General features: G+C 53.8%; 1 non-coding gene across 1 annotated transcript; it reads left to right on the top strand.

Moving 5' to 3' along the window:
• The first annotated feature begins 11272 nt into the window (after positions 1–11272).
• Positions 11273–11344, top strand: TRNAA-UGC. The gene has a single exon. It is a non-coding gene; the product is annotated as a tRNA-Ala (tRNA).
• Positions 11345–14731: the final 3387 nt, after the last annotated feature.

The raw sequence follows: 14731 nt of genomic DNA, 5'->3' as shown, positions 1-14731 counted from the left end.
CCTGGCCCCTCCTGCCAGGTTAAGCCCACAGGGAGAATTTTCAGCCTCCCAGTAAAAAGTCTCTGAACAAAATGCTGGAAAGGAGCAGAACCAAAGGGGCTGGACAGGCCCCATAGGGACACTGGCTCCTCCCTTCCCCTCCTGTGCGGCCATGTCCTGTCGCTGGCAGAGATCGGCCCCCCCATCTCCCCCCCAGAGGCAGCCGTGTCTGCGGGCTCCCCCAGCCAGCACCTACTAACCACCACCCACGCTGGGGGAGTGACACAGGACAGCAAATTCCACCTACCCAAGGACAAATTGCTGCAGATAAACAGGCTGGGTTCACATCCCAAAGCTGAGGAGAACTGAAGAATTACAGAGAAAATAGGGCAAAATGAGAGACTAGAGAGTCAATAATTTTAGGAAAATGAGGGAATCTCCTTGGATTTTCTAGCCACATGTGGGGAGGGGAGAGAGAAGGGGAAGAACTAGAGAGAATTGTTCTCAGGTTTTGAGATGGAAAGAAATGGCACAAACAGGAAAAGAATGCGAGTGGCTCACCCCCGTGACCATAGGCGTGTGCAGCACATTTCATTAGGGTGTACACCCAGGAGCCCTGCCCTAGCCCACCCCATCCACTGCCTCCCACTTCCTGCCCCCTCAGAACCCCCAACCCCCTGCTCCTTGTCCCCTGACTGCCTCCTCCTGGGACCCCACTGTAACTGCCTCCCTAGGACCCAACCCCTACCTGTCCCCTGACCCTTATCCACCCCCCCGCCCCCAGACAGACCTCGGGGACTCCCATGCCCCATCCAACCGCTCCCCGCTGATCCCAGACACCTCTGTGTTCTTGGGGAAGCAGGGTGCAGTATCCAGCCTGACTTATGAAAGACACCCCCCATCCTCTGCTTAAACCAAAACCCATCAGAGAAAAACACTTGCAGAGAGCAGTGAAGGGCGTTGGGAGACACACCTAGACCCCTCCTGACAAGGGTGACAAGATTAAGACATCTCCATTAGCATACAGAATGGAGAGCGGAGACGACTCCCCTAGCCTCATCTGCATGAAAGATGGGACAGGAAGCCATCTCAATTTACATACAGAATGGAGAGCAGAGAACCACACTGAATTCTGGGACCAGAAAAAGCAGGGAAGCACTGCATCATGGGAATCTCTGCTCCAGATGCTAATGAACCTACACCTGCCCACACCCAGCTCAGCAATTATCAGACCAATTGTCGCAATGGATCCTTAATTGATGTCCAAATAGTGAAGCTGCCTAGTTGCATTGTGAGCTCCCTGGAAGAAAACACCACCCATAGCCAAGAGCGATCCGCTCCTATTGTCTAGTCTACAGAAAACCCTTGAGTTATCAGCCTTACCTATAAACAAATGCATTGTTCTCCCTTGAACCACTGTATTCTCTCTACAAAAATCCCCACTCACCCTCCAGTCAGGGTGCTGATGCTTAGATTCAAACTAGGCATCAGTTCCACTGGACTCCATCTTCTCCTGGCTGATCGTGCTGGGGGCTCTGCCTGTCTCCAGCCCTCAGGACCCTCAGCTACCAGCGTCACCTGGGAACCCCGACCATTTCAAGCCTCATGGAGTGGCTGAGACCCCCCCCCCCACTTTCTCTCTCTTGCTCTGTTTTCCTTTCTACTGTAGCTATTAACCTTTAATAGTGGATGTTAGGTTGGTTTAGGCTCCTTGTGCAGTGATCACCAGTATTCAATACATAACCTGCATGGTTCAGCTGGTTGCTTCTCTCTCTCTTGCTGAACCTCACTCTTTTGTGTTTTTAGCTTCCCCCAGTCACTCTGCAGCAACGCGTCTCTTACCTAAGCTACAGATCCCTGCAGCGCCCAGAATCCTGTGGGGTTTGCTCATCAAGGCGGTTCCTGCCAGTACAATTGTGATGTGAGAGCGGGGACAGGGCCGTGCTGAATCTGGGACACATAAGGGTAACAGCTTGAAAGTGCTGCTTCATCCAGCCCAGTGAGTCCAGGGGCAGATACGGGGTCAGCGTGGCAGTGCTGATTGACCCGGTCCGCTCAGACTTGCTCTGTTACCGTAGGGGTGGGTGGGTGGGTGCTCATCCGGTTTTGGGGCTGGAGAAACCCAGCCCTAGGGAACCCAGATCCTGCAGGACAGCGCCATTGAGAGGGGACGTGCAGAAGGGAGGAGTAGAGCTCCATATGAACACACACGTGACACAAGCAGCACATTGATAGAATTACAGAATCCCCTCCCCAGAAAAGTAACCTGAATAAATGAGTGTACCCCAAAGTAATGGGCAAATCTGGTAACACCGCCCCCTGACAGGACCCCCGACCCATCCAACTACCTCTGCTCCCTGCACGCCCTGACCCCGCTCCACCCCCAAACAGGCACCCCCCCGAACCCTCAACCCATGCAGCCCCCCCGCTCCTTGTCCTAACCGCCCCCTCCAGAGACCCCCCCACCCTCTAATCACCCCAACTATCCAACCCCCCTCCCCACCTCCTGGCAGCTCTGTCTAGTGCCTGCTCCAACCCACACACTCAAAGTGGCGGAGGAGGTTCCCTCTCCTTCGGGGGGAAGGTTGCCTAGTGGTTAAGGCACAGGACTCAGGCTCAGATGTTCTGGGTTTGAGTCTCTGCTCTGCCACAGACTCCCTGCTTGGCCTTGGGAAAGTCACTTCACCTCCTTGTGCCCTAGATCCCACCTGCCCAATGGGGCCAACACTGACCCTGCCTCCTGGGCTAAATCCATCCATGGCTGGGGGGGGGGGGGGGGAAATGGAGATACCAACATGGGGAGATTTGGGCTGAATTTCTCCACAGCCGGAGAGTGGGAGCCAGCTCCACAGGGGGGATGGTGCGAGAGGGGCTCAGGCCAGCTCCACACAGAGGGGGGTCAGGGCTTCAGCCCTGCAACTTCTGCCACTAAGGTGGCTGGGGCTCCCGAGCCGGGGACTTCAGCCCCACATCTTCTGCCAGGGTCGGGGGTTCTCCTGCCTGCCCCAGGGTGGCTCCTCGCCCCCTCCTCCTCCCACTGCAGCTCCTGCTGGGGCTTCTCCTCCCCCCAGCTCGGCTGCTCTCCCCTACCAGTATCTGGAGCTTCTCCTCCCCACAACCTGCCCCTGCTCCAGCCCCAGCCCAGCCGGGCTCCCCGGGGCACCCGCCGCTGCTGGGGCCGGAGCCGAGCCTGGCGGGCAGGGAGCAGCGATTCTCGCGGGGGCCCTGGCAGAGCCCCCAGCCCGAGCGGGGCGGGGCGGCCCCAGGGGAGCGGGGGGGGCTCTGCTGCTGCTGGCCCCGCCCCCCACCGACCCCTGGGGCTGTTTGGGGGGGGCTCACTCAGCCCCCCAGGAGCGGGGGGGGAGCAGCGGAGCGGAGCCTGCCCAGCAAACAGCTGATCGCAGCTGCGCCCAGGCCGCCCCCGGGGAAAAGCTCCGCGGAGGAGGCGCCACAAGCTGCCGGCAGCGTGTCATTCCCGGGGGGGCTGAGCACCCGCCTGCAGCCTCCCCCCCCCCGGAGCCCCCACGGGAGGGGGGAGCAGCCTCCCCAGCCGGGGCTCAGGGCATTGGGGTGCCGGGGCTCCCCCCCTGCGCACGCCTGGGCCCGGGACACTCACACACACACTCTGCCCCGGGGCTCCCCTGGTGCCCAGAGACCGATCAACCCCCCGCCTGCCCCCCCGCCCTTCCCCGCCTGCAGCTCCGGCCTCTCCCCTCCCGCCCCGCCAGCCGCACCCAGGGGAGCCCCGGGCCCCAGGCTCTGTCCCCACCTGGAGCCCAGCGGGGCCGGGGGCAGCTCCTGCTGCAGCTGAGAACAGCGGCTCCGCTCCGGCCCGGGCGGCTCCAGCGCTGCTGGCAGCACGTGGCCACCAGGGAGCAGCTGCTGAGCCCGGGCTCCTGCGTCACAATGTGCCAGAGCCCCGCCCCCAGGAGCTGCCCCGCCCCCGGCCTGTGCCAGAGCCCCGCCCCCAGGAGCTGCCCCGCCCCCGGGCTGTGCCAGAGCCCCGCCCCCAGGACCTGCCCCGCCCCCGGGCTGTGCCAGAGCCCCGCCCCAGGACCTGCCCCGCCCCCGGGCTGTGCCAGAGCCCCGCCCCCAGGAGCTGCCCCTCCCCTGATCTCTGGGTTTTCTTCTTCCAGCTCCTGCCTCCTACTTCCCAGCACCCCCCGCTCCCAGCTGCTCCCTTCCTGTGTCTGCAAACACCCCCCCCGGACGGGCTGCAGCGCTCGCTGGGGCTGGCTCCAGTGGCTCAAGTTGCCTCCATCGCTGCCTCACCTGGGGGTGGGGGAGGGACGAAGAGAGGAGATGGGCCCAGGGTGTGAAAGCAGAATTAGGGGGCAGGGAAAGAAGGACAGTTTGGAAAGGTGGGTTTTTTGTGGGGGAGGGGAGGGGTGATCCAGATGGAGTCAGAAGCAGTTGGGCAGCAGAGGCTCAGGGAAATTGAGGCGAACCCCCTGGGTGTCCCAGTGTTGACCAGGGATTGTACAGCACCTAGCGCAATATGGGGTCCCAGAGACGTAACTAGCTATTTTTACACCCAAGCCAAGAATATAAAATTGGCCCCCCGCTGTGACACCCAGCCCCCTTGAAACACCGCCCCCAGCGCCACCCATTCCTGTGGAAACACCCCCCCCAGCACTGCCCGCCCCACAGAAACAAACCCTCCTTCCCCAGCGCCGCCCGCCTGAAACAGCTGTGGGCCGAAAGGGAAGGTTTGGGGGAGGGAGAAGAAACGGCCCCCATAGGGTGACCAGCTCACACCATCACACCCCTCTTCACCCCCTAGCCCCCCACTGGCCTGCTGCATCTCCTGCTAGTCAGTGCCCCACCCACCACTCGCCTCCTTTCACCTCCTCCCTCCCCTGCCAGAAACTCCCGTGCACACCCCTAGAGCCCCGGCTGGCTCACTGCTCACCTCTGTGCCCACCCGCCACTTGTCCACCCGCTCGCCCACCTGCTCCCCACTTGCCCCCTCACCCTCCCCCCCCAGTGTAAAGCCTCATTCACAGACCCAGGGGTCACTATATCACTGCACACAGCAGTCACTCAATGCAGTTGTAGATAAATCTCTGCATTACGCATTTTTGTATAACTTGTCTATGACTTTGTATTGAACCTTGGTAATATGTTATATGGGGCCCCTAAGGTAGTGTAATTAAGGTAACAGAAAAATGTCTTTTTGCTAGAAGTGGAATAAGATCTTCCCCCCCTTGGTAATCCGTCGCCCTGTGGAGTGAATGAGGTAGGACTGAGGAAGGCATGGAAGGCAGCACCTCCAGACAGCTGCAACCCTTGGAGAGGGGCTGGGAGCCCGACCAAGGCCAATCAGACTTGGCAAGTGGGCTGGCTAGAGAAGAGCCGACACACTGACGGCCTCGGGGGTTAGGAGCAAGCACCTTCCTGTGGGAACCCCCTCTGTGCAGCACTGGGACAACCCCCAGCCCAGAGAAAAGCAGCAAAAAGGACCAACAGACAGTCCCAGATTTTGAATCTGGGAGATTTGCCCCTCTCCATCCACCGACTCGCCACTTGCCTCCTCATCCCTCCCCCCCGCCCCAGTATAAAGCCTCATTCAAAGACCCAGGGGGGGGGTCGCTATATCACTGCTCACAGCAGTCACTCACTGCAGTACCAAACATTAAACTACTGAAAATGGCGCCCCCCCTCCCCCTCCAGCCACTGACTTTTTGGACTGGAAAGCTTTCCCCCAGATCTCCCCTTTAGAAGACATCCCCAGACAGGCTGAGGGATACTGGTGTGACCTCACCTGGCAGCCCCCAAAGAAGGAATTGGGGGGACTGAATGGACAGGGCCCCTCTCTAGCTGAAGCCTGGCAAGGGAGGTACGTGGACCCCACCAGAAGTTAAAATGAAAAGTGAGGGAGGGGAGGCTCTGCTGGACCTGGGCAGCTCTAGATACAGCACCAGGCATGTAGGAGGATTTCCACTCCTGAGCCATGGAAGCAGAAATTGACTTTTCCTTTCCAGATTTAGCTAATGTTCAGAAAGGGAATCTAGCGCCTGCCTTCCAGATTTGAACACCTCAGCATTCAGGAGTGCTCGAGCTCAGTTTGGGCAGCTGTTACTTCATTTCTCCCAAATCAAATATGCTGATCTACTGTCATTTGCTGTAGAAAAAGTAGGATAAAATTGAGCAAGAAATGCTTCCCAGTGGTTTTTAGGACTGGAATTGCTATTTTCAACAGCCATTGCCTTTTTTCTTCTAGTTTTATTTGTTTAAAAGGAAGACACTGATATTGCACTGGCAAATTCCCCATAGAAACAAAGAATAATAAAGGCACTTCAACTTTTCCTCATTTATGGAGGACAGTCTTACAATATGCATCCAGATCTCCTCCAATCACACAAGCTGAAAATTGTTCCACTTTACTGCAGTTCTATAACCATGCGGGAACCAGTCCTGTCTGTGTTCTGTGCACATCCAGAATTCCTCCTGAATGACCCGCCCTGGAGCAAGTTACCAGTGACCCAGGGCTGGGACGGAAGGAGGGTGCAGGTGGGGGGGAGCCCAGGGTTGGGATGGCAGGGGGTGAGGGTCAGGAGGGGGCAGAGCCCAGGTCTGGGGCGGCAGGGAGTGTGGGGGCCCTGGGCTGGGGGGGGGACAGCCAAAGTTTTTTTGCTTAGGGCGGCAAAAAACCTAGAGCCGGACCTGTCTCCACCCACCGTGAGGTAGGTAGGAGCGGATCATTATTATCCCTACTTGAAAGAGGGAGAAGCTGAGGCTGAGAAAGGAGAATTTACTTGTATTAGGTCACACAGCCAGTCAGTGGCAGAGTTGGGAATAGGACCCAAGAGCGCTGATTTTCAAACTAACCGTCGGATCTTGAATTTCAGACATTGAATGACCTGAATAAAATGCTCTCAGATGAGCTCCAGACCTACAACCGTGCACAGGAATTATTCAGCAAGTATTTGAGGAGAACTGCAATGTTAGAGAGAATCATGAACTGCTCAGAGACAATTAATGCAGAGAAGCAGCAAAATTCATCAAACACAGAACTGGTTCTGACTTATTTCCTTGGTCTTAAAAGAGACCAACAAGGACCTGAGTCTCCTCCCTGTCAATAACCCCCTGCTCAGCCAATCAGGGTAGAGACTGAGGACGGGAGGCTGAGGGTTCTCACCAGAGAGCCCAAAGGATGGACTAGGTCACTGGTGGGTGAGCACTATTTCAGCCCCACATTTTTGGGTGGACCTCCCACAGTGGGAACTGCAGAGCACTCCGATGCAACACACACACACACACACACCCTCTCCTGGTGTTGGGAGGGGAACAGGAGAAAGGACAAAGGAAGCAAGAGACAAAGAAAAAGGAGAGAGGGATGGATGGAGGAAAAGGTGAAACACAAAGGACAATCCCCAATGTCCCGTGATTCTAAGGGCCAAAATCCTAGGTGCGTAAAAAAATTCTGCCTCCTTAAGCTCGTGTTTTTCATGCCTAGAATTCAACTCTCACCAGATGGATCAGACTGAACAGGTTTCAAACCTCCAGGAGGCTCTTACCTTCTAAACAGGGACGGCTGTTTTCTAGTAAAATCACTAAAAGGGAAGGAGAAAACTCAAAAGAGGTTCCTCCTGGCGCTCACGTCCGTGAACCCGAATACTCTCTCAGTCCTCAGAGAGAGACCTGGAGAAGGAGACTTGCTGCAGCAAAGCCACAGGGGTCTCTGAGGTTTCCCTGGCCCCTCGCCCCGTCCTGCCTGGCTGATGTCAGCATCTCTCTGTGAGGTCACCACCTCCCCACCACCTTGGACCAATAGGCTGAGGTCCTGCAAAAGGCCTTTGTGATGTCACTGCCGCACCCCTCCCTTGCTGTGCCAATGTCCTGCCCCTGGCCAGGCACTTTGCAGGTTTGAGCTGCTCCCTGTGGATCACCCCACTCAAGAAGCGTTCGTTCTAGGCAGCAAGCCGGCTAGACAGGGAAACATCAGATGCTGCTCCCAATGCTACACTCAGTTTTTCAGAAATGAGTCGACTTTATGGCCAGAAGAGACCATTAGAGCAGCTAATCTGACCCCCTGCATATCACAGGCCTCCTGCATGACACAATAGCTACTTTTGGGGCAAACACATTCCAGAAAGGCATCTAGTCCTCATGAAATGACATCAGGAGATGGAGAATCCATCACTTTCCTTGGTAGCTTGTTCCTGTGATGAATCATCCTCGCTGTTGAATATTTGTGCCTTAGTTGTAATATGAATTTGTCTCTTTTCACCTTCCAGCCATTGGGTCTTGTTATTCCTTTCTCTGCTAGATTAAAGAGCCCTTTAATACCCAATCTTTTCTCTCCATTAAGGCAGTTCAACACTTCAATGAAGTCACCTTTCAATCTTCTTTTGATAAGCTAAACAGGTTGAGCTCTTTCAATAGCTCACTAGAAGGCATTTTTCTCCAGCCCTCAGGACATTTGGTGGCTCTTTGCTGCCCCAGCTCCAGTTTCACAACATCTTTTTCAATTGAGGACACCAAAACTGGAGGCAGTATTCCACTATCAGTCTCGCTGATGCCGTGTCACCTCCTGTGACGTTATTGACATAATCTGTAACTGTACAGATCACCGTTGCGACCACTGTGCTATATTTGCAGCCAATATTGTAGAAAGGTTGTCGTGTAAGGGGTCTATGGAGAGGTTCTGATTGGCTGATTATAATGATGCCATCTCTAGATGTGTATCATTTTTGTAGTTGACGTTATAAGTATTGGCTCTGTTCTGTCCATAGTTCAAACTTGTGCTCTGCTTCTGGGGAACACCCCAGATAAGTTGGTGTCAGTTCTGCCTAGCCTGCTTGATGGCCCATTAAGGAACATCAGCTACACAATTGACCCACTGAGAGAAGGCAGATACGCCTTGTGACTCAGCAAGGTAGCAGGGACCTGCCTATGGACAGAACTCTAAGGTTTTTCTATGCCACGTGCTGGATAGAGTGTCCTTGGGACAAAGAAAGCAAAGACCACATGGCAAGAGACTATGAAAGGCTGATGCCTCGTCTCCATCTTGTCTTCAATCCTGCTTCATACCTCTGGAGGACTTTTCTACAAACTGAAGCTCTAGACAAAGGACTGAATGACCCATCCCAGCTGTGGATTGACTCCAGAGACTTGATTTGAATCTGCAGTTTATTCCATCACTGTTACAAGCCTGAACCAAGAACTTTCCCATTACTGTATGTGAAGGGTTAAAATCCATGTGCATTTTATATAACAACCTGGTCTATGGATTGTGCCAGTTCTTTTCCAGACCTGAAGTCCAGACTATGGTCTAGCCCACTATGACTCTTTTGATGGTTTAAATTACACTCACGGGCACTGAGGATAGTTACTGAAAGTTTGGGAGTTAGGAGCTGATAGGTCAGTGGTCCGGTCCCCTCACAGATGATCCCGTCCCTCTGGGACAGGGGCAGGTCTGAGCTCTCACACCAAATGCTCATTGTGGCTGCCAGAATCTGTGTGCAGCTCGTTTAGTTTGCACGGAGGGTTGAGTCCTGCTTCGTGCACCATGTGTGAGAATGAAAATCCTAAACCGCCCTTTGAAATAACAAAAGCAGCAGGACGTGTTATTGTCCCTGCCCCAAAGCAGACAGACTGATGGAGAAATGCCATTGAGACCAGGGTAATACTCCACTGCCGTTCTACCTTTTTTACTTGCTAAACTCCCTCCCAGCCTTGTGGGGTCTCAGAGCCCAGTACTGAGCCTGAGCCGAGATGTCTACACTGCAAATTTACCACCCCACAGCCCAAGCCCCGGGAGCCTGAGCTGGTATGGGGCAGCCGTGGTTGTTACATTGCAGTGTGGACATAAGCCTATTGTGTTTCATTTCTTAGGTTCTGCTGCCATCGTGTGGCCATTTCCTTCCCCTCCTTTCTGTCCAAAGTGCAGAGCCCAGTTCCTCCAGGGGGAGAAGGACGTCTTCCTTCTTCCCTTCCTCAACAGCCCCCTTCCCTGGAGAGCCCTTTGCTGGGGTATGGGTGGGGAACAGCCGTTTCTGAGGATTAATTTCATATTAATGGTGTTGATCTATAGATTTTACAGCCAGACTAGATCACTAGGTACCTCTGCTCTGACCTGATTCAGAACAGAGTCCAGAGAATTTTACCCAGTGACTCCTACATCCACCCCAAGATCTTCTGGCTGAACGAGGAGGGTTCATTCAGAAAGTCATCGTGTTTGGGTGTAAAGGTGTGAAATGATGGGGAAATTGGCCCCTCTTTCAAGTTTAAATGTTGTCACTTCTACATCTAGACCGGGGTGGCCACCCTGAGCCTGAGAAGGAGCCAGAATTTCCCAGCGTCACTGCCAAACCTGCACCTTTGTATGCAACTACTGAGTCAATTGTGAACCTTCCCATCATTGTCCTTTGCTCTTAACCCTGAGGCTATTGCCCCATCATTGGGGCCATTTCCCGCCTCTCTTTCATACAGAAGCACAATTTTCCTTGCACAGACACAGGAACAGCAAGATCTTTCTCTGTCCCTTGTGCAAAGCAGGGGGCCAAATTCCATGGAAACAGTGGACAAGCAGGGGGCTCTGGGCACATCCAGCCCTGGCCGTGAAATGTTCCCTCCCCTCTTTCTTTATGCTGCTGCTGCTATTTCATGGATTGTCTGGGATGAGGAAAAAGCTGAGTTCACTCCAGGTGGAGGGGAAAAGAACCCTGAAAATCTCAGGACCCAACCCTGCTACCAGGATCACTGAGGTGCTGGGAATCTGTCTGGGAAAGGGACTGTGTGAATTGTCAAGGTGGGGAACGAATAATCTACAACTAGATCCACCTCATTAACCACCGACACAGGCTAATCCTGCTGCCGATAGAAGGGAAACTGGGAGCCATTCTTTGCTGTTCAGCCATGGAAGCAGTGACCCAATTGCACCGCAGTGAATGTGCTGGGGAAAGCTAGAGTTTACAGGCAGGTGGAAATAGCAGATCCTAGAAACACCTGGAGCTCCACACACCACTTCTGCCACCAGGGTGAGGTGTTGCGCTGCTCACAGCATCCCCCGCTATGACCTTGCAGCAGGGGATTGCCGCCCTCCCAACCCAATGCAGGGGAGATGGCTGAGTGTATCTCTGCACCCTGAGACCAGGGCAGCCACTCTCTCTGCCCCACACATAGAATCTGGCCCTGCTGAAAAGTGACCCCTATGAACAAGTCACCTCCAGGAGAGCAGGATTGGTCCTCAGAGAGGGGAATGGGCTTCTCGTGAAGCTTATAGGTCACTGGATGCTCTGGAAACAGGAGGGCTCTGAGTGTAACCCATAGCAAACACAACCTGCTAGGGGATGTAGCTCAGTGGTTGAGCATATGCTTTGCATGTACGAGGCCCTGGGTTCAATCCCCAGCATCTTCGTGATCAGTTTTTCACCCTGCTGCTTTGCTCATGCCCAGAGGGGATGTGGCCCACCAGTCTCCCTGCACCAGTTTCAGTCCTGCTCAGTGAGGGGCAAGTGACAATTGCATGGAAGGTCCGGGGGTGGGTTCTGCTCCTAAGTCACCTCGGTACGTTTAAGATTCCCATCCGCTGTGCTGCTTGGGACAATGGTAGATGAGAAGGGCGAATCCTCCAGCACTGGAGGGAAAGGTCCCATCTGCACAGCCTGAGAGGCAAGGAAACAGAGGGGCAGTCAGTGCTCAGGGAGGAGAGGGGTCAATGATTTACTCCCAGCAGGGGACACTGTCTTTTTGAGTATCAGAGGGGTAGCCGTGTTAGTCTGGATCTGTAAAAGGCGACAGAGTCCTGTGGCACCTTCTAGACTAACAGACGTATTGGCGCATGAGCTTTCATGGGTGAATCCCCACTTCGTCAGATGAATGGAGTGGGAATTCTGTGCCTGGCTAGCCAACTACAAAAGCAGTTTCTCCTCCCTTGGTGATCACACCTCAACTGCTAGAAGAGGGTCTCATCCTCCCTGATTGAACTAACCTCCTTATCTCTAGACTGGTTCTTGCCTGCATACTTATACCTGCCCCTGCAAATTTCCACTACATTCACCTGACGAAGTGGGTATCCACCCACGGAAGCTTATGCTCCAATACGTCTGTTAGTCTGTAAGGTGCCACAGGACTCTGTCTTTTTGAGGCGAGTGCTGCTGGCTTGAGATGGTGCTGACGATGGATAGAAAAAAGGCTGGAGTCAATGGCAGATGGGACCACAGAAGGGGAAGGGGAATGGCAGCCCCACAGAAGGTCCTCGGTGCTCAGATGCCCCCAGTTATTGCACCCTGGCCTGTCCTAGAGAGAGAAAAGACACCGAGGGACCCAGCCCCCCTACAGTGATCCCATGGACAAGAACCAGGTTAGGAGTGGGGTGAAGGTTCCCTCTGGTCAAAGGGGAGCTGAAATCCCTCCGTGTCCTGGAATTTAAGCAATGAAAGCTTCAAACCCTGCATGGGTGTGGGCTGAGGTGCATCAGCAGAAGATTGAGCTGGACAGGGGTGGCAGGTTTGTATAATTTTTGGTGGTGTCCAGAATGGGACCAAGTCCTGGCCCACACACCTGCCTAAGGCTCTGTGAAGGAGTTTGGTTGTGGGAGGGAGAGGGGTTGGGCTCTGGGAGAGTTTGGGTGCAGGGTCTGGGCTCAGTCAGGGGGTTGTGGTGAAGGAGGCAGTGTGGGGGGCAGGCTCTTGGAGGGAGTTTGGATGCAGGTGTGGGGTCTGGGCTGGGGCAGGGGGTTGGGGTTGCAGGAGAGGGTGAGGGGTGCAGCATTCACCTCGGGCATCTCCCGAAAGCAACCCGTAGCCCCTAAGCTGGAGGGCCGGGGGCGTCTCTGCACACTGCTACCCACAGACTCCACCCCCGCAGCTCCCATTGCCACAGTTGGCAGAGTTGGCAGTTGGGGCGGGGGCAGCATGTGGAGACCCTCCATGCCAACAGTTGTTCTTCTCACAGCTGGCTGATGGGGGGCAGCAGGGGATCTCCCAAATCTGGGGGAATCTCTCTGTGCCCCACTGTTAGTTCTCCATCCTATCTCCCCCGAACCACGCACACCACTCCCCTCCCCATTATCAGTGTTTTAGAGAGACCCCTCCCTCCCTTTATGGGATACAGACTCTCTGTGACAGAGACTGACTGGGGCTCCTCTCTGCATGGCCCCAGTGGGGAAGGAAAGAGACTGGGGGAGGGGGAGAAGATGGGCAGAAGGAGTCAAATGGGGCAAAGCCAGAATAGAGGAGATTTTCTTCCTGTTAAAATGTACTGGAGTCTCATCGCTGAAAAGCCGCATCTTGAGTTAAGTTTGAACCAGCAGCCTTTCAATTACCAGGCAAAGGTGTGAACCACAGAGACTGATAACTGCCTGCTTCCCAAATGTGTTTAAAAAACATCTTCAGGGGTGCAACTGGTTAGTGCAGAGGGGCCATCTGTTGGGGTTATGAGTTCAAGCTTTCCCTCAAGCCCTTGTTTCTCTTACCTGTGTAGTTTGTTTTGCCAGTTCATATAGAAAGTGCTACACTAGAAAAAGGAGAGTAAGTTCTAAAATGTAGAGGTGGGTGCATACTTTAGAAACATCCCCCCTGTGCTGCCATTAGTTCCAGTAGATTGTTCACTGGAAGGGCAAATTGATTTCTTTGCTGCTGAGAAAGATGCCAGGACAGGTCTGTGGGCACCAGATCTCTCTGCTTCTTCCAGCTCCTTCCCTGCTCCAGTCACTGCTGTAGGAGGATCCTATATGTACTGAGCCTAAACATTTTCCTGGGCCTTCTTAGCATAGTTGGCAGCATGTCAGTCTCATACTCAGTAGGTCCTGAGCTCACACCTCAGAAAAGACAATGGTTTTCTGCTCCCTGCTTCAGATTTTCTAAAGGAAATCAGACAAAAGAAGCTATAGGAGAGTGGTTCCTAGACACTCTAACACACACAGATTTTTCTAAGGCATTAACTTTTCCTACTCTGTGGCGTTTGTATTCTCCATAGAGCAAAATAAAACAAAAACATGCAAGTCTAAGACTAATACAGTATGAAACTCAATACAGATAAAATCTCACCCTCAGAGACCTTCCAATAAGCTTATTTTGCAGACTAGACTTATTTCTTGTCTGAGCCCAATCTTTTCACCTGGTATAGTCCTTGTTCCAGCTCAGGTGGTAGCTAGGGGATTTCTCATGACTGCAGCCACCTTTCTTCTGTTCCACCCCCTTATACAGCTTTGGTACAAGGCAGGAATCTTTTGTCTCTCCCCTAGGGAAAAGCCCCAGGTTTAAGATGGATTCCTGTACCAGGTGACATGGTCACATAGCCTGTGAGACCCCCCCCAAGCCTTCATTGTTCCTGGCCTGACTCACAGATGGTGCAGGACAGAGCCATCTCCAGTCAATTGTCCTGGTTAATGGGAGCCATCAGGAGTCCAAACCACTATTAATGGCCCACACTTTGCATCATTACAACAGGACCTCAGAGTTATAGTTCATATTTCTAGCTTCAGATACAGGAATGATCGGTTCATACAAATAGGCTGAACACACACAGTAGATAATAAGTTTTGTAATGATACTGCACAAGAGACCTTTTGCATGAAGCATGTTCCAGTTACATTATATTCACACTCATTAGCATATTTTCATAAAATCATCAACATCACAGCAGGGAAAGGGTTTTACTGGGGCACCTGGGAGCAGTTGAGTTTCGTGTTCAGGCTCTGCTATGAGTTCCTCCAGGTTTCCCATAAGCACACAGGGCCCTTAGCGGGTACTCTCGATACAGGAATGGCCCAGATACAATGAAGTGATGGGAATTGCATTTT

Source organism: Mauremys reevesii, linkage group 14, assembly GCF_016161935.1.
Source record: "Mauremys reevesii isolate NIE-2019 linkage group 14, ASM1616193v1, whole genome shotgun sequence".
Classification (NCBI taxonomy): Eukaryota; Metazoa; Chordata; order Testudines; family Geoemydidae; genus Mauremys; species Mauremys reevesii.
The sequence above is the reverse complement of the archived record's forward strand: the minus strand, read 5'-3'. Positions and strand labels throughout refer to the sequence as shown.